General features: G+C 49.1%; 1 long non-coding RNA gene across 1 annotated transcript in view; it reads right to left on the bottom strand.

Moving 5' to 3' along the window:
• LOC140624731 (uncharacterized) overlaps positions 1 to 16,395 on the bottom strand; it is a 50,321-nt gene extending 33,926 nt beyond the window's left edge. Inside the window, exon 1 of the long non-coding RNA XR_012024216.1 lies at positions 16,282 to 16,395. This is a non-coding gene — a long non-coding RNA (uncharacterized lncRNA). The remainder of the gene's footprint in view (positions 1 to 16,281) is intronic.
• Between the last annotated feature and the right edge of the window lie 1,261 nt (positions 16,396 to 17,656).

Below are 17,656 nucleotides of genomic sequence, written 5' to 3'. Positions count from 1 at the left end.
CTATTCCTTGGGTGAAGTTCATTGGTAACTTACCTTACTTACCGTATGTACAGCAATGTTCCTAAAATTCTAAGCTTGGTGACTGGCATATTATAAGCACTCAGTATGAGGAGGAAAGAGAGACTGAGGGATCAAGTGATTTCTCTAGTTTCCAAAGCAGGTAAATGGTCACTCAAATATGAAATTAAATCTACCTCTTACACCCAGCACCTTTCCCCAATTCTTCATGCTTTCATGTTAGAATTATACTCTTTGCTGTTTGACTTTGTAGGGCCCCCCACTAGAGTGGGCAAATATATTTCCCTGCCCAGTGATACTGGGCTTGACCATCTGACTTGTCATGCGCAGAGGAATATGGTTGGAAATGATAGCATGGCAGTTCTGAGTTGAGACTTCAAGAGGAATTATCTGTTTCATGTTCTTGTCTGCTCCCTTGCTCAATTACCATGAGAAGAGCAACCATGGGCTAATTTTCAGCCTAGTCCTCAGAATAGGACAGAGTAGACACAAACCTGACCCAAAGCCCCACCAAACCTGAAGCTTGAGCCCAAGCCAGCCAACCCTCAAACCCGTAAGCGAGAGAAAAAAAAAAAAAAAAAAAAAAAACTTGTAGCTGTGACTGAGCACTAGGCGGTTTGTTACCAAGCACTATTGTGGCCATAATCTGACTAATACTAATTCCACAAAAAAGTATGGCCAAGCCAGGCCAGTTTTGCAAGTATTTCTTGAGTACTTCATGGGAAATAAAAAGGAATTTAAAGTCATCTCTGCCCTCAAAGATAGTTCCATTGTTTCTGTCTCCTTTGTTGAGCACAATCATGACACAGACATCACAGATTTTATAACAAATAAATAAATGAATATAGGTGTTTATATTGTGGAAGAGAAACACATAGCTCTATTAAATGTACCTAGCTGTATCAAGGCATATATTTTCCAAGAACTCATGTATCAAAGTATTAACCTGAAGTATAAAATCAATTAATCAATTAGGGTATTAAAGTAGCCTTCCTGGGCCATATAAGACTCACCTGGTCCTTAGGGATGAAAAGGGTTTAAAAACACTAGGTACAGTCTTCCTGCCAAGTCATAGGGCTTTTGTATTCAGGAGCTTTTGCTGAGGTGAGAAGCAATCAGAAGAATCTGGGTTCAAATCCTCAGGATGCTACTTTCTAGCTGTGTGACCTGAGACAAGTCACATATCTCTGACCTTCAGATGAGTTCCCCACCCCCCTGATCTCTTTCTTTACCTGCAAGGGCCCTCTTCATCTTTGTCTGCCTGGTAGGACACTTGCTGGCCCCCCTCTATCCCAAGAGCTAAGATCTTCCCTCCTTTAGGTCCCAGCTACACCCAGCTGAAATGATCCCAGCCCTGTGAGTACTTTGGGGTCCTCCTTTGTGCATGTATCTCTTTTCTTATGACAGACACTGAGCTACTTCAGGACAGGGCAGCGCCTCTGCATCCTTAGATCCTAGGTGCCTAGCATGTGTCACTAAATACTAGCTGGCTTTAACTAAACTCAGTGGAATTGCCCCCAATATCATGCAGTGGTAAAGTATTTTAATGTACAGTTTCCACACATTTTTTTAAGGGTTTCAGGGCTAAGTACATAAGTAAAAAAGACACACACTTTGAAAAATAGGTCCACATGAATACACATGCTTGCAAACAAACATACGTCAAATACAACCCTAGGAGATTTCTGCAGACTTGTCTCCCATGTCAGGCCTGTAATTTCCCTCTTGGCCGACATTGGCTTTACTGAACCATGTTTTAGGCTCTTGGAAGGCAGCTTACTGGGTTTGGGTTTACGGTTTTGTTTTGTTTTTCCTTTCATCCGACCTGAAACTAAAGCTACAGGCCTTTCTGATAACTCTCAGCTGTAGCTGTCATGCTTCATGTCACTTGCTCATCCCTCCCAGGCCATGTGGGTCCATAAATATGTCTAGAGGTAATAAGTTGGTCAGCAATGGCTTCCTTCTAGAAGGAGACAAAGGAAGGCCCCAAAGAGACTTGAATAGTCTGTGAAGTGTCCATGACATAGGCCAAGTCTCCACTCTTCAGAGCACACTGTAATTAGATGGCTTGGTCCTCTGGCCAACTTCCAACATCAAAGAGGTAGCAATGCTAGGAAACTGAGGCACATGAAAATGAAATAAAATGAACTAAGTTGTGCTGGTGACATGTGTGAGGCTTATATGAGCCTAAATCCTGGCTTATTACCTAGAATTCCAGGGTCAGACAGAGCTGACGTTCAAATCCTGGCTCTGCTGTCTCCTCACGGGCAAGTTACATAACTTCTCTGAACCTTGTTTCCTCCTCCATCAACTGGTTTATACCAACCTTGCAGGGCTAATCTAAAGATTAAATGAGTTCATGTATGTGATGGGCCAAGTACTTTGTAAGGAACTACTCAATGGTGGTTTCTGCCATGATAGCAGAGCTTCCAATCCCAGACATGAAGGAGCCCATCAGGATGCATCTAGTACCTCTCACTCCCCTCTCTACCCCAAGTGAGGTCTCTCTGCAGCTGCCTCCCATCCTGTGCCTGCAGGTTCTCCAGACAGCCTACCGCTCCCTGGAGAAATTCTCACTAGAAAGTTCTTCCTTAGGTTGACTCTGAAGAGAGTCTGAAAATGGTCTCTCTGGAACTTTCAACCATTGGCACTTCCTTCTCAGGGCCATTCCCCCATGGCAATCTTCTTCAGAGAATCAAGCTCCCGGGCCTTCCCTGAGGTGCCTCCAGAATTTCCAAGGCTTTCCACATACAAGCACATATTTGTGCATATGTGTACTATTATGTGTGTGTGCACATGTAGGCAATTATGAGGAACTACATAGACACATATAAGAGGCATCTGACCAAAACTTGGAAGGACAAGGAGTCTTTTTGGAGGAAAGACTTTGAACCTGAGTAGCTGATGGGAAGGGGATGTGCAAAGTCCTGCCACTACTAAGGAGAAACTGAGACTCAAGCAGTTACCTCCCCTAACGCACTAGTGGGTGATAGTTGATGCCTATAAAGTGTGTAAAGTTAAGATATCATGATTGCTGAATTGTTATTGTTTTTCTTATTTTTCAAATATATCTTACCTGGGGGTGCCTGGGTGGCTCAGATGGTTGAGCATCTGACTCCTGATTTTCGGCTCAGGTCATGGTCTCAAGATCATGCGGTTGAGCCTCCGGTGGGGTTCTCTACTTAGCAGGAAGTCTGCCTGGGATTCTCTCTCTCTCCCTCTGTCTCTCTCCTCACTTGTACTCTCTCACACACTTTCAAATAAGTAAATAAGATACACACACACACACACACACACACACACACACACACACACCTTTCCTGGCCCACTTTCCTCGGCAGGATTGGCCCAGTTCATCTGATAGCATATTTCTCCATTCACCTCTTTAGTAGACAGAGAGAACTGGGTTTGCATCCCGCTGTCACTCACCGCTGGGTGACTAATCCAAGTGAGAGGACTTCTCTGAGCCTCTGTGTAAAACAGGGACAGTCCTGGGACTCCCAGGGCTGGTGCGTGGGTTGAAGGAGGCACTGAGGCACTGTATGGGAAATTGCTCAGCATGGAGCAGATGTTTGGCAGATGTTTGCTTTCTTTCCTTGCTTCATAAGATGCTGCAGGCTGATCTGATATTAGACCTCTGCTAACAGTTGGTAATGTTAAAATGAGATGTGCCTTCAAAGGCATTTGCATTTGAACTAAAGAGCACCAGCCAGTTCAGGGATAGCCAGCCCCCTACTCAGCTTAGGACCCTGGGAATGATCAGACCCTGAGGCCGAAGAACTCACCCCCAGAAAGGAGGAGAACACTGAAGCTGGCTGTGATGGTTGCCATAACAAAGTGTTATGCACACCAGAGGAAAGGGTGATCAGACAAGGCTTCATGGGGAGGTGACAGATGTCTCTAAAGGTGGCAGTGCTGTAACATCACATGGGAACAACTACACTTGATCCCCAAATCTCTTCCATGGGTCTACACTCAACCCTCTAGAACCACTCAGAAGATAAATCCTCCACAATTATAAACCAGATTATGGCATCCTCTCCAGCCCTAAAATCTGTTGAGACTTATTGTTCTTACAATAAAATACCAAATCGTCCCCCATGGCACTTGGGGCTCTTCACAATGGAGCTCTGACTTCGACGGAAGCCCCATAGGCAGATCACCAGGGCCTTGGGAAGCTAGGCAGCTCCTATTCCTCCAGGACAGGTGTCCAAATGGGACCTCCACCTGCCGTCTTAGAAGATAATCAAGGTTATGAGAAGGTGAGGCTAGGAGCAGACTAGTGTCCTGCTCTTGGCTAGCGCGGGGTTTTCTGAAGAACTCTGGAGAGCCTCTCTAAGGGTATTGATTGGAATTATAGCATGAAATAAATGCACATAGGAGGGCGGAGCTGCAAAGAATGGAACTGCAACACTGTGTTTGGAAGGGAGGGCAGGGTTATGAAACCAGCAAGATAGGTAAAGATAACCCAGGGGTTAGGGTAGCAGGCAGCTCACACCCCTCTAGGGGTTAAGGAGAAGAGAAGGAATGTGCTCTAGTGGCCATGCAAGTCACAGCCAATGCCAGGACTGTGGAAGAAAGGAGGGGAAGGAGAGAGGGATGGACCCCTAACCTCCCACACTGCACTCTCCTGCTGCGGCTGCCTTTTGGCCAGATCCAGCTAGAATTGAGAGCCTAAGGGAGTCTGGGTGATGTAGTTCTTAGGAGTCAGCCCTCTAGGGCTATGAGCAGGCTATGAGGGCAGAAAATTAATTAGATAAGAATGACCACAAAAAAGCATTACCAGCACAGCAAGTGTCCCAGCATCCTGCGGGGAAAATGAGAACGACCAACCCTAAGAGGGTCAACTCTTCCCCAAGAAAAAATATGCCATGTAAGGAGAAGAGGAGCCTGGCTGACAGGCAGCATTCCCAGCCAGGCCAGAGTGTTCACATAGCACCTAGATTCTATGTCTGGCACACCTACCAGAACAATCCACACAGCCAGACATCTCATGCCCTGGCCCATGCACAGGGGGGAGGGCAGAGGGCAGAGGGGTTGTCCTATGATCCTAGACCTCACCCATCCTCCCTGCTCCTCCCCAGGACCAAGACCTGGGCAGGCGACAGGAGCCTGTAGTGCCACCCATAAGAGAGGCAAAGATGACTCAGATCCAATAATAGAATAATGATAAGAGTAAGTGATAACACTTGCATGTTATATAACATGTTATCGATTGTTATCACTGCAACAATCACACAATTAAGCTCTACCTATGTTCCAGAGACTGTGCTCATTCTATTAAATGATATAGCCCTCTTCCAGCAACTAGGAGGTGGTGGCTAGTATTCCCACTTAAAAAATGAGAGTAAGACCCACAATAGGTAAGCAGCTTGCTAAGGTTACTGTCAAGCCCGAGTTTGCTGGCTGCAAGCCAGGCTATTAACTACCATGCCAGACTGTCCTCGATGCCAGCTGGAACCCACAGATGAGTGGGAGAGAGAGGCAGGATTCACGCAACCCTCTACAAAGGGTTGGAACTTGCCTCTTCAGAGTGGTCTTGCAACACTGGCCCTGTAGGCTGCATTTTCCAATTATGCCAACTTCTGATACCCTAAGCACTCAGCTTTCCCTTACCCCTGGGCCTTTGCACAGGCTATTTTCTTTACCTGGAATATTGCCTTCCTCCTTAATCCCCTCATGGCTTGATTCAATCTAACTTCTACTTACTATTGCTTGCTCCACAAAGCTTGTCCCTTGTCCTGCCCTCCCCCCTCCCGCCCCCCTACAGAACTCAGCCCTCCACATGGCTCTGAGTTTTGGCCTGTTTCCTCTACCAGGCTGCAAGCCCTGTAAAGGCTGAGACACAGTTGTCTGGCTTACCCCTGTGTTCCAAGAGCCCAGCCCAATGCCTGGCACATAATGGGTGCCTGGTAAATGTGTGGCAAAGGCAGTTGGATGCTGGCACCAATTCGGCCACCCGGAGCCTAGAGCACAGGGCAGCCCACACAAGGAGAACCACACCCAGTGCTGCAGGAGCAAAGCAGAGAGGGAATCTCTCCAATGATCTGAGGCTAGAGCAAGCAGGGCCTCAAGGAGGAACTCTCAGAGCCAGGGATGCTGAGCTGAGATCCAAGCACAGGCAGGCTTTTAGTGGCACAGAAGAAAGGGAAAGGTGTTCCCGGTAGAAGGAGCAGCACGTGCAAAGGCTCAGAAGAATGAGCATGTGTGGTGAGCTACTTGGAGTGAATAACAGGAGGGGCCATGGGAGATGAGACCTGCAAGGGATGGGGTTGGCTTGTGAGGGACATCTAGGCTGGAAACAGGAGGCCAAGCTGGGTGGCAAAGAACACAAGCTTTAGGTTCAGAAAGACTTGAGATTGACTCCACACTTGGCCAGTTCCTGGCCTTGTGACCTTGGGTGAATTGCCTGACATTTCCAAGCCTTAGTTTCCCCATCTGCAAAATGGAATAATCACAGTTCTTGCCCCTAAGAGAATTAAAGGAAGTAATACCTGTAAAATGCTTTGCACAGTAAATGGCACATGGCAGGCATCATGGTAAGTGTCAAGCCTTCATAGAGCCATGCTGTCCTTTCCGGCAATCCAGGGGGAGTGGCTATGAAAGGTTTGTCCAGGATGGAGACAGGAGCTGCCCAGGAAGGGAAGAGGGGAGAGGGGAATTTTAAACAGGACCTTAAAGAAGGCGCTTGGGGAGGCAAGGCAGGGGTAGGAGACACGAACTGGGGGTGAGAGGACCAAAGCTCAGGGGCTCTGTGGGACCAGCAGGAGGGGCGTGATGTGGGATGGGCTAGGAAGGAGAGGGAGAGGCCAGGATGCAGTGCAGTCAATGGAGCAGGACCTCTGGAGTCAGCAGGTCAGAGTATGTGTGTGGTACTGAGCAAAGCAAGAAACTACCATGGTCTACTGCTTCCTCCATGGTGAGACCAGCTGGTCATTCCTGCCTCAGTGGTCTGGTGAGGCCCCCAAGTGGAATACTGTCTGACTCCCTATACCTGGGGGTGGTCATTGTAATGACCAGTGGCCATGGTCATTACAGGAGGGCACGATCATTTGTGGGGTGTCTCTGGGTTGCACAGAGTGAAGTGAAAGAGGAGACCAGAGAGGAGGCTCAACCCATGGTTCCTGGAGGCAGGCATCCCTTTAGCTCCTCCCCTCCCTCCACATTGGCTGCCTTACTCCACTTCCGCCCACCCACCTGTAGGGACAGGTGGAACCAGATATGAGCAAACTCTCTTTTTAGGATTCTGAATTCCTATGCAATGTCTGGGGAGAAGAACTAAGGAGAGGGGAAGACAACCAGAGAAGTCCAGCACCCAATTTGAGCCAGTTGAGTGGTCCCTGATCTGGGAAGGTTGGGTATTATCATTATTGTCTCTCTGCACTTCAGCAGGTAAATGAGCCAGGTTCCTCCAGGGGCCTGGCATCCTAGACCTGAAGTCAGAGCCAGAAGGCTCATCATTCCCACAGAGACAGATGTGCCCAGACAGGGCTGTGGACTTGCTCAGGGTCACCAGTTAGTCAGGTGGTGCCAGAACCATACTATGCCCAGATTGACACACACACACACACACACACCCCTCCCATTATACCAAACCACTTCTGGGAGCACAGTATTGTCTCTGGAAGCCCCTGGAAGGCAGGGACAGAACCAAGGACCAAACACGACCACCACCATCATCACCAACAACAGCTATGGCTTGCTGAGCACCAACAGCACACAGGGTACCTGGCATTGACTCCTCACTGAGCAGCCCTTCAGGCTTCTGTATAGATAAAGTTGTGTGACATTGTCAAGGTCACACCATCTAGTCTTCTCAGGCCACCATTTGGTCTCTCTATTCTGATCTGGCTGTTGGAGGAGCAACCTGCCCACTAACTAGTGACTTCAGAATCTGCCCTGTACACCTACCCACTCAATGCTCTGTCAAAACTTATATTTTTGCCAAACTTTGTTGTAAGTGCTCTATATAAGTGATCCTCATTTTCCAGATGAGGAAACTGAGACATAGAGAGGTTAGGTAACTTGTCTAGGGTTACTCAACCAGGTACAGTGGCTAAACTGAGAATTCTTACCCTAATCTCTGAATGAGCCAGGAGAGCTGCACCAGACACCACCGTAGAACGTGATTATACACAAGCATCATACCTCTTTTGTCAGTAGCCTCCTGTGGGTAGAAAAAATTACCTCAAACAAAAACCATTCTGGACAAGTTACTCTGGGTCTCAGTTTCCCCATCTGTAAAATATCCTTGCCTACTCTGATAGCTTAGGATGAAGTCAAGGCCACAGAACTACTGAGGGTCAAATACCACCCAGACACACCTGATTTCCTGATATCTCATCCTGGGTCATTTCCCTTTTCTGGAAATCTCCAGTCATCACACACACATATGCACACGTACACACACACACACACACACACACATACACACGACAGGCACTACTTAGAAAACTATAGGCCAGGGAAATTCCCCCTTCTTTTAGCACCATCCTGAAAAGGGAACATACGACACACCTTGGGAGAAGGTGTGGGTTGAAGTTTGGGTTGCTGGCCACACAGCTTCCACTCAAGGAACACCCCAACAATGCATACCCACCACCACTGGCTCGTCCTAGAGGACAGTGCAAGGTCAGGAGCATGGGCTCTGGTGTCAGGCTGGTATAGGTCTCAGCTCTGCCTGCTATTGCTGTTACTTAAATCCTCTATGCCTCAGTTTCCTCCTGCTTATTGAGAGGATGAAAGGACATAACACATAAGAGTGCTTGGCACAAAGGCTGGCACGGAGCAAGCATTCTGTCCCTGTCAGCTATTACAATTCACTGTGCATTCACACTGTTCTTTACTCACCGATTCACCCTCTACTCCAGTCTCTGTCAACAAACCTGCTTTGGACCTTTCCTCAATGACCTCCCTCCCCCTAGTCCTAGCTCTAGAAGGACGTAAGAGGGGAAGACCATCGTCTTCTGGATTCCTGTCTAAGCTCAAACATCGTAACAGATCACCATGAACCTAGTGGCTTACAACCACACAGCTTGACCCTGTTGCAGTCCTGGAGGTCAGAAATCCAAATCAGCCTCACTGGGCTACAGCCAAGTGTTAGCAAGGGCTGGTCCTCTCTGGAAGAGATCTAGGAGACAGTCCCTTTCTTTGCATGGGAGTAGAAACTCTCCAGAGGTACCCACCAACCCAGGCTCAAGGACCATTTCTCCGCCGTCAAAGCCAGCAACGTAGGATCTTCTCTTTGATCTCTGCTTCTGTCCTCACATCTCTTCTTGCTGACTCAGGCCCTTGTGTCTCCCGCTTAGGAGGCCCTAGAAAATCTAGGATGATCCCCCATCTCAAGACCTTTATCTTAATCACATCTACAAAGTCCTTTATATCAGGGAGAGTAACGTATTCACAGGTTCTAGGGATTTGAATGTAGATGTGTTTGGAGGGGCCATTCTTCTGTCCACCACATCCAGGCCCAGGATCCTGGCCCCCTGGCTTCCCCGGGGCCTCAGAAAAGGAGATTAGGTTGCCGACCTCCATCCCTGGACACAACTGAGAGGTTGGCAGACATCACACCCTCTCAGACTCAGACACTTAGATCAATGCCACCATGTGCATTTCTCAATTGATAGAACTAAGGCCTGGATGTGACACAGCTCAGGTCAAGTCCCAGGTGAAGAAGGGCCTCCCCACCAAAAAAAAAAAAAGGGAGGGCATTCCCCCCTGGTGGGGCACCCTGCAGTGCTGCCAGTTACCTTCCAGATGTGTTCCCAGACCCCAGGCTTTTTTCTCTCCAGCCCAACCTCAACCCAGCCTCCAAGATGATCTTGTTAGAATAGCCCCAATCCTCTGCCTCTCCTGGCTTGAAACCCTCACCCAGGTTCTCTGTTGCCTCTAGGGTAAAACCCAAGCTCCCTGACCTGGCTCACTGGGGCCTTTCTTTCCCAGACTCTGCCCCCCATCGCCCTTTCTCAGCTTCCTCTCCCATGGCTCTCCCCTCCCCCACCTCCACATGCTGAGTCCTTCTCAAGGACATCATTATCTTCATCATTTTGGTAATAAAACCCACAACTTCCTCTTACTGAATGCAAATAACCGGGCAAGGGAATGTACTAACACTCAGTTATCTGCAAATGCTCTTCTCCTAACTAGAATTCTTGACTCTCTTCCACCTGTTAGCTAATAGACCAGGCTTGCCAGGAGGTCACAAGCCCACCTGCCCCTTCAGGCAGGATTAAACTCGCCCTCCTCTGGGCAGCCATGGAATGACCTCTGGCTTCCATTGCAACTGCTCTTGACGGACTTCCTGTCTTGCTTGTTTTCCACCCTGAGCTCCTTGGGGAATCTCTTACTTAATTAGGCATCCCCAAGCACTAGGTGCCTGACAGGATACAAATTCAGCACCCAGTGAAATGTTGGAGAAAAGAATGAATCCAAGCCTCCTCTCAAGCCACTCCATTCCTCTTTATCCAAGCCTGCGTTCAGCAAGTGCTTGGCAGGCAGGTGCTTAGGTTCAGAGAACATGAGACAGGATTCTTTTGGGATTCTTAGGATCCAAAACTGTAGCGGGGAAGGAGGTAAGAGAGAACATTCTAAGTGCTCTGCATGTCTTTCACCTCTGCTTGTTTAGTCTCTACAATTGTTCTGCTGAATAGATTCTGTTACTACACTGATTTTACAGGTGAAGAAACCAAGCACTAAGAGGTAAGGATCTACCCCCAATCTCAGGGCAGGTAATCTGGGTGGTAGGATTTGAGATGGAGCTGAGGTCCCTATCCAGTCAAACCACCACCAGGAAGCCATGTACCCCACCCAACCACCCCCATCCACTGCCTTGTACCTGTATTTATTTATCACTTACTATGTAAGAGGCACAAAGCAGGTGTTCTACATGCAATGCTTACTTAACCCTCCTCATGATCCTGGAATGTACTACGATCACCCCTGTTTTAGAGACTCGTACCACCTCATTTAGGCTGAGTGTCTTGATTAAAGCACGAAGGTTGGCTTTAACCTGCTTTCTTTTAAGCCTCAACTGAAGAAATAGTCTGTGGGGAATAACCTAGTCCTGTGAACAACACTGTGTGTATCCAATTGCAATGGGCTTCAGCCCTGTTATGCCCACTCAGGCCTAGGGACCTTGGATGGTTGCCAAAAGGCTGTGTGGCCATCTCAGGATTAAGGCAGGTTGGGAGGCCAGCACCTAAGGCCTCCTGCTTTGAGTTGCATGGAAGGAGAAAGGAATGGGTTTGGGGTCAGTTGTCCTGGGATCAATTCTATTACCACTTCTTCCAGCCCCTTACTAGCTCTATGACCTTAGGCAAATCACTGAAACTTCTGTGCCTTAACTTCCCCATTGGTAAAATAACATCTCCTTGGCAGAACTGTTACAGGATTAAATGAAATGGGTACATAGAGCTGCCAGTAACTGCCTGGTGTATAATCACAGTAATGTTAATAATAACAATCAAAACTGAAGTTCACAGAAGGTACAGGCCCAAGGTCACATGGTGTCCAGTATAACCCATGCTTTTCTTTCCATAGCTTCTGTTTTCAGCCGTAATGCCAGCACTCGGGCAGCTCCCCTGGTTTAACACCACAGAGTCCTCTTTGACTGGTCCTTCTGCCTCGTGGCCCATCCCCACCCCTGATCGGGACATTTGCAAGTGCTCAGTAGTGGGTGCATCTGTCTCCCGAGTTTCCTGCCCCTGTGTTGGGCCCCTCTGCCTCTCTTCTGGGCTAGCTCAATAACCTTTTAAGAACAGAGGCCAGCACAGCACCCAGTGCTTCATATGTACTCAGTAAATATTGAATGAGTGCTGTCATGATCTCTCCAGGCACTTTACTTCTTAATCTACACTTACTTTGCCCCAAATTCTCCAATCCTGAGATAACTGTGAATGCCTTGCTATACACATACAGAGCCTCTCCTAGCAGCCCCAGTGTCATCCCATGGGCCCCATGGACTGAAGACCCTCATGCTTTCCTCCTGTATCCTTCAAAATTCTTATCATCAGTCTGTCTTTGTTCATTCTATTCCCTGTGCTTGGAATGCCCTTCCCTTCCCTCCCAGACCCACTTGGCAAATTTCCAGTCATCTTTCAAAACACTCTTTCTTCACCCTAAAAATATGTATTGAGTGCCCATGATGTGGCAGGCACCGTTCTAGACTCTGAGGCTACATTCAGGAACAAAAAGAGAAGTCCCTGACCACAGGACACCTGTAGTCTACTGACAGTCTGGCCGTGGAGGCATGGTGGTGGTGGTTGGGGTACCCTGTAGCTCCATCAACCCCCTTCGAGGTGCCTCTTCCCAAACCTCCCTCCATTCACAGATACCACTGAGCTCCTTCCTGGTGCCCCTCTGTACTGGAATACTGATCACCAGGGTCTAGTGACATGTCTTTGTCAAGAATGGCCAGGACTCTTGTTTCTGCATCATGGTGTCTGAAGGAAGGAAGGATGGGAAAGGTTCCCAAGAGGTGGAACTGCAAGCTGCAGACAGGCAGTGGGGCTAGAGGAGGCAGTGCAGACTGAATTTACCCCTTCCACAAGTACCCCAAGCTCACGCCCTACCCTGGATACTGCCTCAGATCTTGAAGTGACCGCCAGTGTGTGCTGGAAGTTCTCAATCCTACTAGACTGGATGTTTAGCATGTGGAGTGCTTCTGGGGCTCCCAGCTGTCTTGACCCTTCCTGGTGGCCCTGGGCAATCAGTCAGCCTCACTGCAAAGTAGAGACCACTGAGGAGAAGGGCGTGGGAGAACAAGATGAGAATTAGCCCTTGGCCTTTCCTAAGAGAGGAATCTCGGTTTGGCCACCACCTCCCCACTGTGCTATTATCAACCCCCTTCTCAGCTAAAAACCTAGAGGTCAGAGGGTAAGTAATGTGCCCTCAGTTGCCAGCCGGTGGTAGAACCCAGGTGTACACTCAGGTCATTGGGCCCCAGAGACCACTCACTTGCCTAATTTCAATCCAAGTTTCAGGGGCGATGCCAGGGTTTCCCACCCTCAGCACTGCTGACATTGGGCCGGCTGTCCTGAGCACTGAAGAGTGTTTAACACCATCCCTGGCTTCTGCCCACCTGATACCAGAAATCACCTCCTTCTTCCTACACATAGACCAGTTGTGATAACCAAACAGGTCTCCAAACATTGTCCAATGTTGCACGGGGGCAAAAATCTCCCCGCTGGTCTCCTAACTGAGCAACTTGGACAAGTTTCATGGCCTTGGGTACCACTGCCCTCCCATATGAGACAATCTTGATGAGTGGTCTCCACGTGCTCAATGACTCAATGGAGGGGGGGGCAAGTATCAATTTTATTTATTTGTACTTTAATCCTTAATCTATGTATATTTAATTTTATTCAAGATCCAAGACATTGGTCTTTACCAGCGTGTGCTATTTAGGTTGCTAGTAGAACACAACTATGTCTGAATAAATATGATGAGCGAGGACATGTTTAATATTATTTAGAGGGAGGAGCAATCAGAGAAGTCTGGAGACCATTCTGCTAGATGGTCCCAAGGTTTCTGTCAGGCATCTATCCTAAGTTTTAAGATAATAAAAGGGGGCCTCCTACAATCCTGTGATGTCAGGAGTACTACTCCTTTTTGGGCTTCAATTTCCCCATCAGTTAAATGGAGATAGAAAAGGATGTACCTCATAAGATTGTTTCATGGACCAAAAAAATAATGCATGCCCAGTGCTTAACACAGTGTAGAATCCTGCTCAGAAATATAATTTTCATGTATAGATGAGAAAACTAAGGTTACAGAATCTTCCAAAATTCCCCCTTGATTCTTAGGCTCCTGTGTGGTGAAGGCCAAATTCAAACCTCTAGGTTTGAAGGCCAAATTCAAACCTCTCACCCCAGTCCACCTTGCTCCTCACCCCCAAATACATGGCTCCCGTGGATCCTCAGGGAATTTTCAGGGCTTTCCCACCCTTTCACATTTGTGTCCCTAGGACCTGGCACACAGCAGCACATGTCAGATTTCAATTTGGTGGAATAAATAACTGGTTCCCAGTCCCATTTTGTGTTATAGCTTTCTGTTTGCCTTAATTTCTACTCTCCTCAGGAATGTAAAATGCAAAGCCACTGCTATAGATGCTCATTAAAATTTGTTGAAGAAATGAATGAATGAACAATGAACAAAGACAGTTTCTGTTTTATGGGTCAGGCCTCAGATTTCTGAAAATTACAAAAGCGCTTAGGAGAAGGTGCTCTCGTAGCACCCCAGAATGTTCCTTCAAGGCTTGTATTACGGTTTATAGTTGCGTGGTTGTCAGTCTTCCTCTCCTCCCTCATAGATGACAATCTCCACAAAGTCAGGATGGGTCCTTTCTGCCCATTGTCCTATTTCTAGTGCCCTGTGCTTGTCTAGCATACAGTGGTACCCATGACTTGCATGCTGAGGGGACCTGAGTCCATAAAGTAAGAGATGATCCTAGCCTCTCTTGCCTTTCACAGCGGAGGCCCAGAAGATGGAGGTGGCCTGGTCACAGTCTGTCGGCCAGCCACCGTCAGAAGTAGGTCGACTGCCACCCCAATTCCTATCTCCCTCCCTTCTCTGAATCAGGAATACTGAGGATGGTGGCAACTCAGGTGCTCAGAATCCCAGGGGTGTCTCTAAGAGAAAGGAGAGGAAACATCTCGATCTTCCCTGTTGGTGTCAATGGAAGATGTGCAGCAGCAGGGAGAAGTCTGTCCTTCCGGAGCGTATGAAGGCCGGGACAGGAGCTTGAACCAGCCCCACCCTCTTCCTATACTGGCTGCTGACTCAGTAGGTCATAACTGGAAAGTGCTTTGCAAATGGGCAGGCATCTCTGAGGGACAAACCAATTAGTACAGGCCAGCCCCGGACTCACCAAAACCATCTGCCTCTCTTCACCTGCCCAATCCTCCATCATCCCTTCACTTGTACCATGGCAGCGAATAGTGGTCATCAGCCAGGCCACGCCACTTACCAGCTGTGGGATTTGCAGCAACATTCTTAACATCGCTCTGCCTCGGTACTCGTCATGTAAAATGGGCACAACAGTGTTTATCTCCCAGGGTTGCTATGAGAATTTGAAGTTTATATATTTATATATATGGCTCAGAGCAGTGCCTGGCACACAAGATGTGCCACACAAGTGTCAGTTTCTATTACTCCGTGCTAGGCGCTGAGAATGCACCTCCCTGCCCCTTTGGCCCCTCTACACTGACCTCTCCTTTGTTACGATGGATGCACGTCTATGCTCTTCGCAAACACTTACTCCCCACTTGGCAGCAGATCTCATCCCTTCTCACCTCCTCAAAGCCATTGCTCTAGCGATTGTCTCCTTTTTGGTCTGAATCATCCATTTCTGCCTCTTAGGCTTAATGATTCTCATCAGCATGAAGACATGCTCCCTTGCTCATGCTGGCTCACACACACACACACACACACACACACACACACACACACACACTTGAGCCCACATCCTCCCCTAGCTTCCACCTTGCAGCTTTGCTCCTCTTTATAGCAAAGCTCCTCAAAAGAGCTGAATATGCACCCTACCTCCAAAACCTTGACTGCTCTAGTCAGGCTTGTACCCCAACCCTCCTCCAAAAGTGCTCTTGCCAAAGTCAACAGTGAGTCCTCCCCGTCAAGCCAATGACTGAGCCCCAGTCTGGATCTTAATGAACCAGGCAGTAGCATGACACACCATGCACTTCCTCCTCTGTGAAGATCTAAGGGTGGCTTTTAGGACTGACAGCCTTTAGCTTCTCCTCCCAACTTGGTGGCTTCTCCTCAGTCTCCTTTGCTGGTTCCTCCCCACTTTCCTGCCTTCGAAAACCCTGCACAGGAGGCCCAAGGCACAGTCCTTGGCCCTCTTCTCCTCTATGACCTCCTGCAGCCTCCCGGCCTCAAGTACCATGCATACACTGCACACAGTCAGCTCCCCAAGGTCTGTCTCCAGCCCAGCCTCACCCACTCCACACCTCCTCATCTCCACAGGGATGTCCTTAGGCATCCATATCAAATGTGTTCACCATCAGTCCTCCGTCAGCGAACACCCCCAAATTGCTTCACCTGCCATCTTCCCATCTCAATTGATGACAATTCAATCTTTCGGTTTGCTCAGGTCCAAAATCCTTGGATTCATCTCCACTCCTCTCTCCCATTTGTGCTGCTTTCCAGTCTGGCAGCAAATATTGCTGGTTCTCTCCTCAGAAGATGGTCAGTCTGACCATGTATCTTAGCAGCCCTCCTACCCTTGATCTGAGGCCACCACCTCACCTGGATTATCACTGAGGTCTTCACAGAGGATCCTTCTGCTGCCATCCACATCCTGCTTGGCTGTTTCCAGCACAGCCCCCAAGAAATCCTGTTAAGACATAAGGCAGATCATGTCATTCCTCTGCTCAAGCCCTCCATGTGGCTCCTGTCACAATCAGAATGAAAGCCAGAGTTGGCATAATAGTTCATAAGGTTGTGTGGGACCTATGTCCTTCCCTGGCACCCCACAGACTCCAGTCCCCGCCCTGCTCTGTGCTGCTTCCGGGGTGTTCCCCTCCAGGGGAACAGGGGCTCTGTGCAGGGGCTCACCGGCTCCCCCTTCTATCCTCGCTCCAGGCTGCCTCCTCAGGGAGGCCCTACCTGGCCCCTCTCTTCCCCATGTACACCTTCACCCCACCACGCTCTCTGCCCCGCTCGGCCCTAGTTTCCTCTCTGGCTCTGCACCTTCCTGACACATGGGGTGCTTCCCTCACTTGCTTCCCCGGCAGCCCCCTGGGATGTGAGCTCCATGCCAGTGGGATGGGAGCTTAGGACAGTCTCGTTCACTGCCAGCCGCACGTAGCGTGCAGTCAGTGTCTGGTAAGTGAATGAATCGTCCGTTGGCTTGGTTTGCCTCTGTTCATTGTGAGGCAAGAAGCTGCGCCTTCTGCGTGGTCTCACCCAGGGAGGCACTTGCTACGGCCTCTCGTGAGGATTTGTCAGGAGAATGGACAATGACGTTAATAGCTACGTGAAGAATTCTGTTGTAGCAGAGATCATGCTGGGCGGCATCAGTCATGTTCTTCAGAAACCAGCATCCTCCTCCAGGTGCTTCTTGGTCACTGCCTTCAAAGTCAGGCCCCGTATGCGGGCTCCGACTTGGGAAGATGTGGCCTCTGCTCTTCTCCCCACCACGGCCCGGAGGCTGCCGCTCACAGCCCCAGGCCCCGCGGTCTTTCCATGTCCACCTACAGGCTCCCCCACATCCTTGAGGCCTCACCTGCTGCCCTGGCCCACTGGACTCTCTCTGCCCCTCGGTAACCTTTCCACCCCGAGCCTCACCCTGCCAGGTGCCCTGTGAGTCAGCAGGAGGGCTCTCTCTCACACCTCCAGACGGGGTGGAGGCCATTTCCTGGGTGAGGAGTGTCCTCTGTCTCCAGAAGTCTCTCTAGGCTTCTGCCCATGGGCAGAGGAAGGCCAGCCCACCCAGGGCTCCATCACGATGGACAGGGTTGGGAGCACCTGGAGCTTCTCTCCTGGTGGCTTCTATTTCCTCCAGGGAGGCGGGAAGTAAGGTCTTCAGCTGAAGCTGATGATGGGGAAGGAAGTGTGGAGGAGAAAGTTTGAAACAGCTGAGAGCGGGACAGTGACTGGAGAGAATGAGAGCAGCTTGCCA

This window comes from Canis lupus, chromosome 3 (genome assembly GCF_048164855.1).
Source record: "Canis lupus baileyi chromosome 3, mCanLup2.hap1, whole genome shotgun sequence".
NCBI lineage: Eukaryota > Metazoa > Chordata > Mammalia > Carnivora > Canidae > Canis > Canis lupus.
The sequence above is the reverse complement of the archived record's forward strand: the minus strand, read 5'-3'. Positions and strand labels throughout refer to the sequence as shown.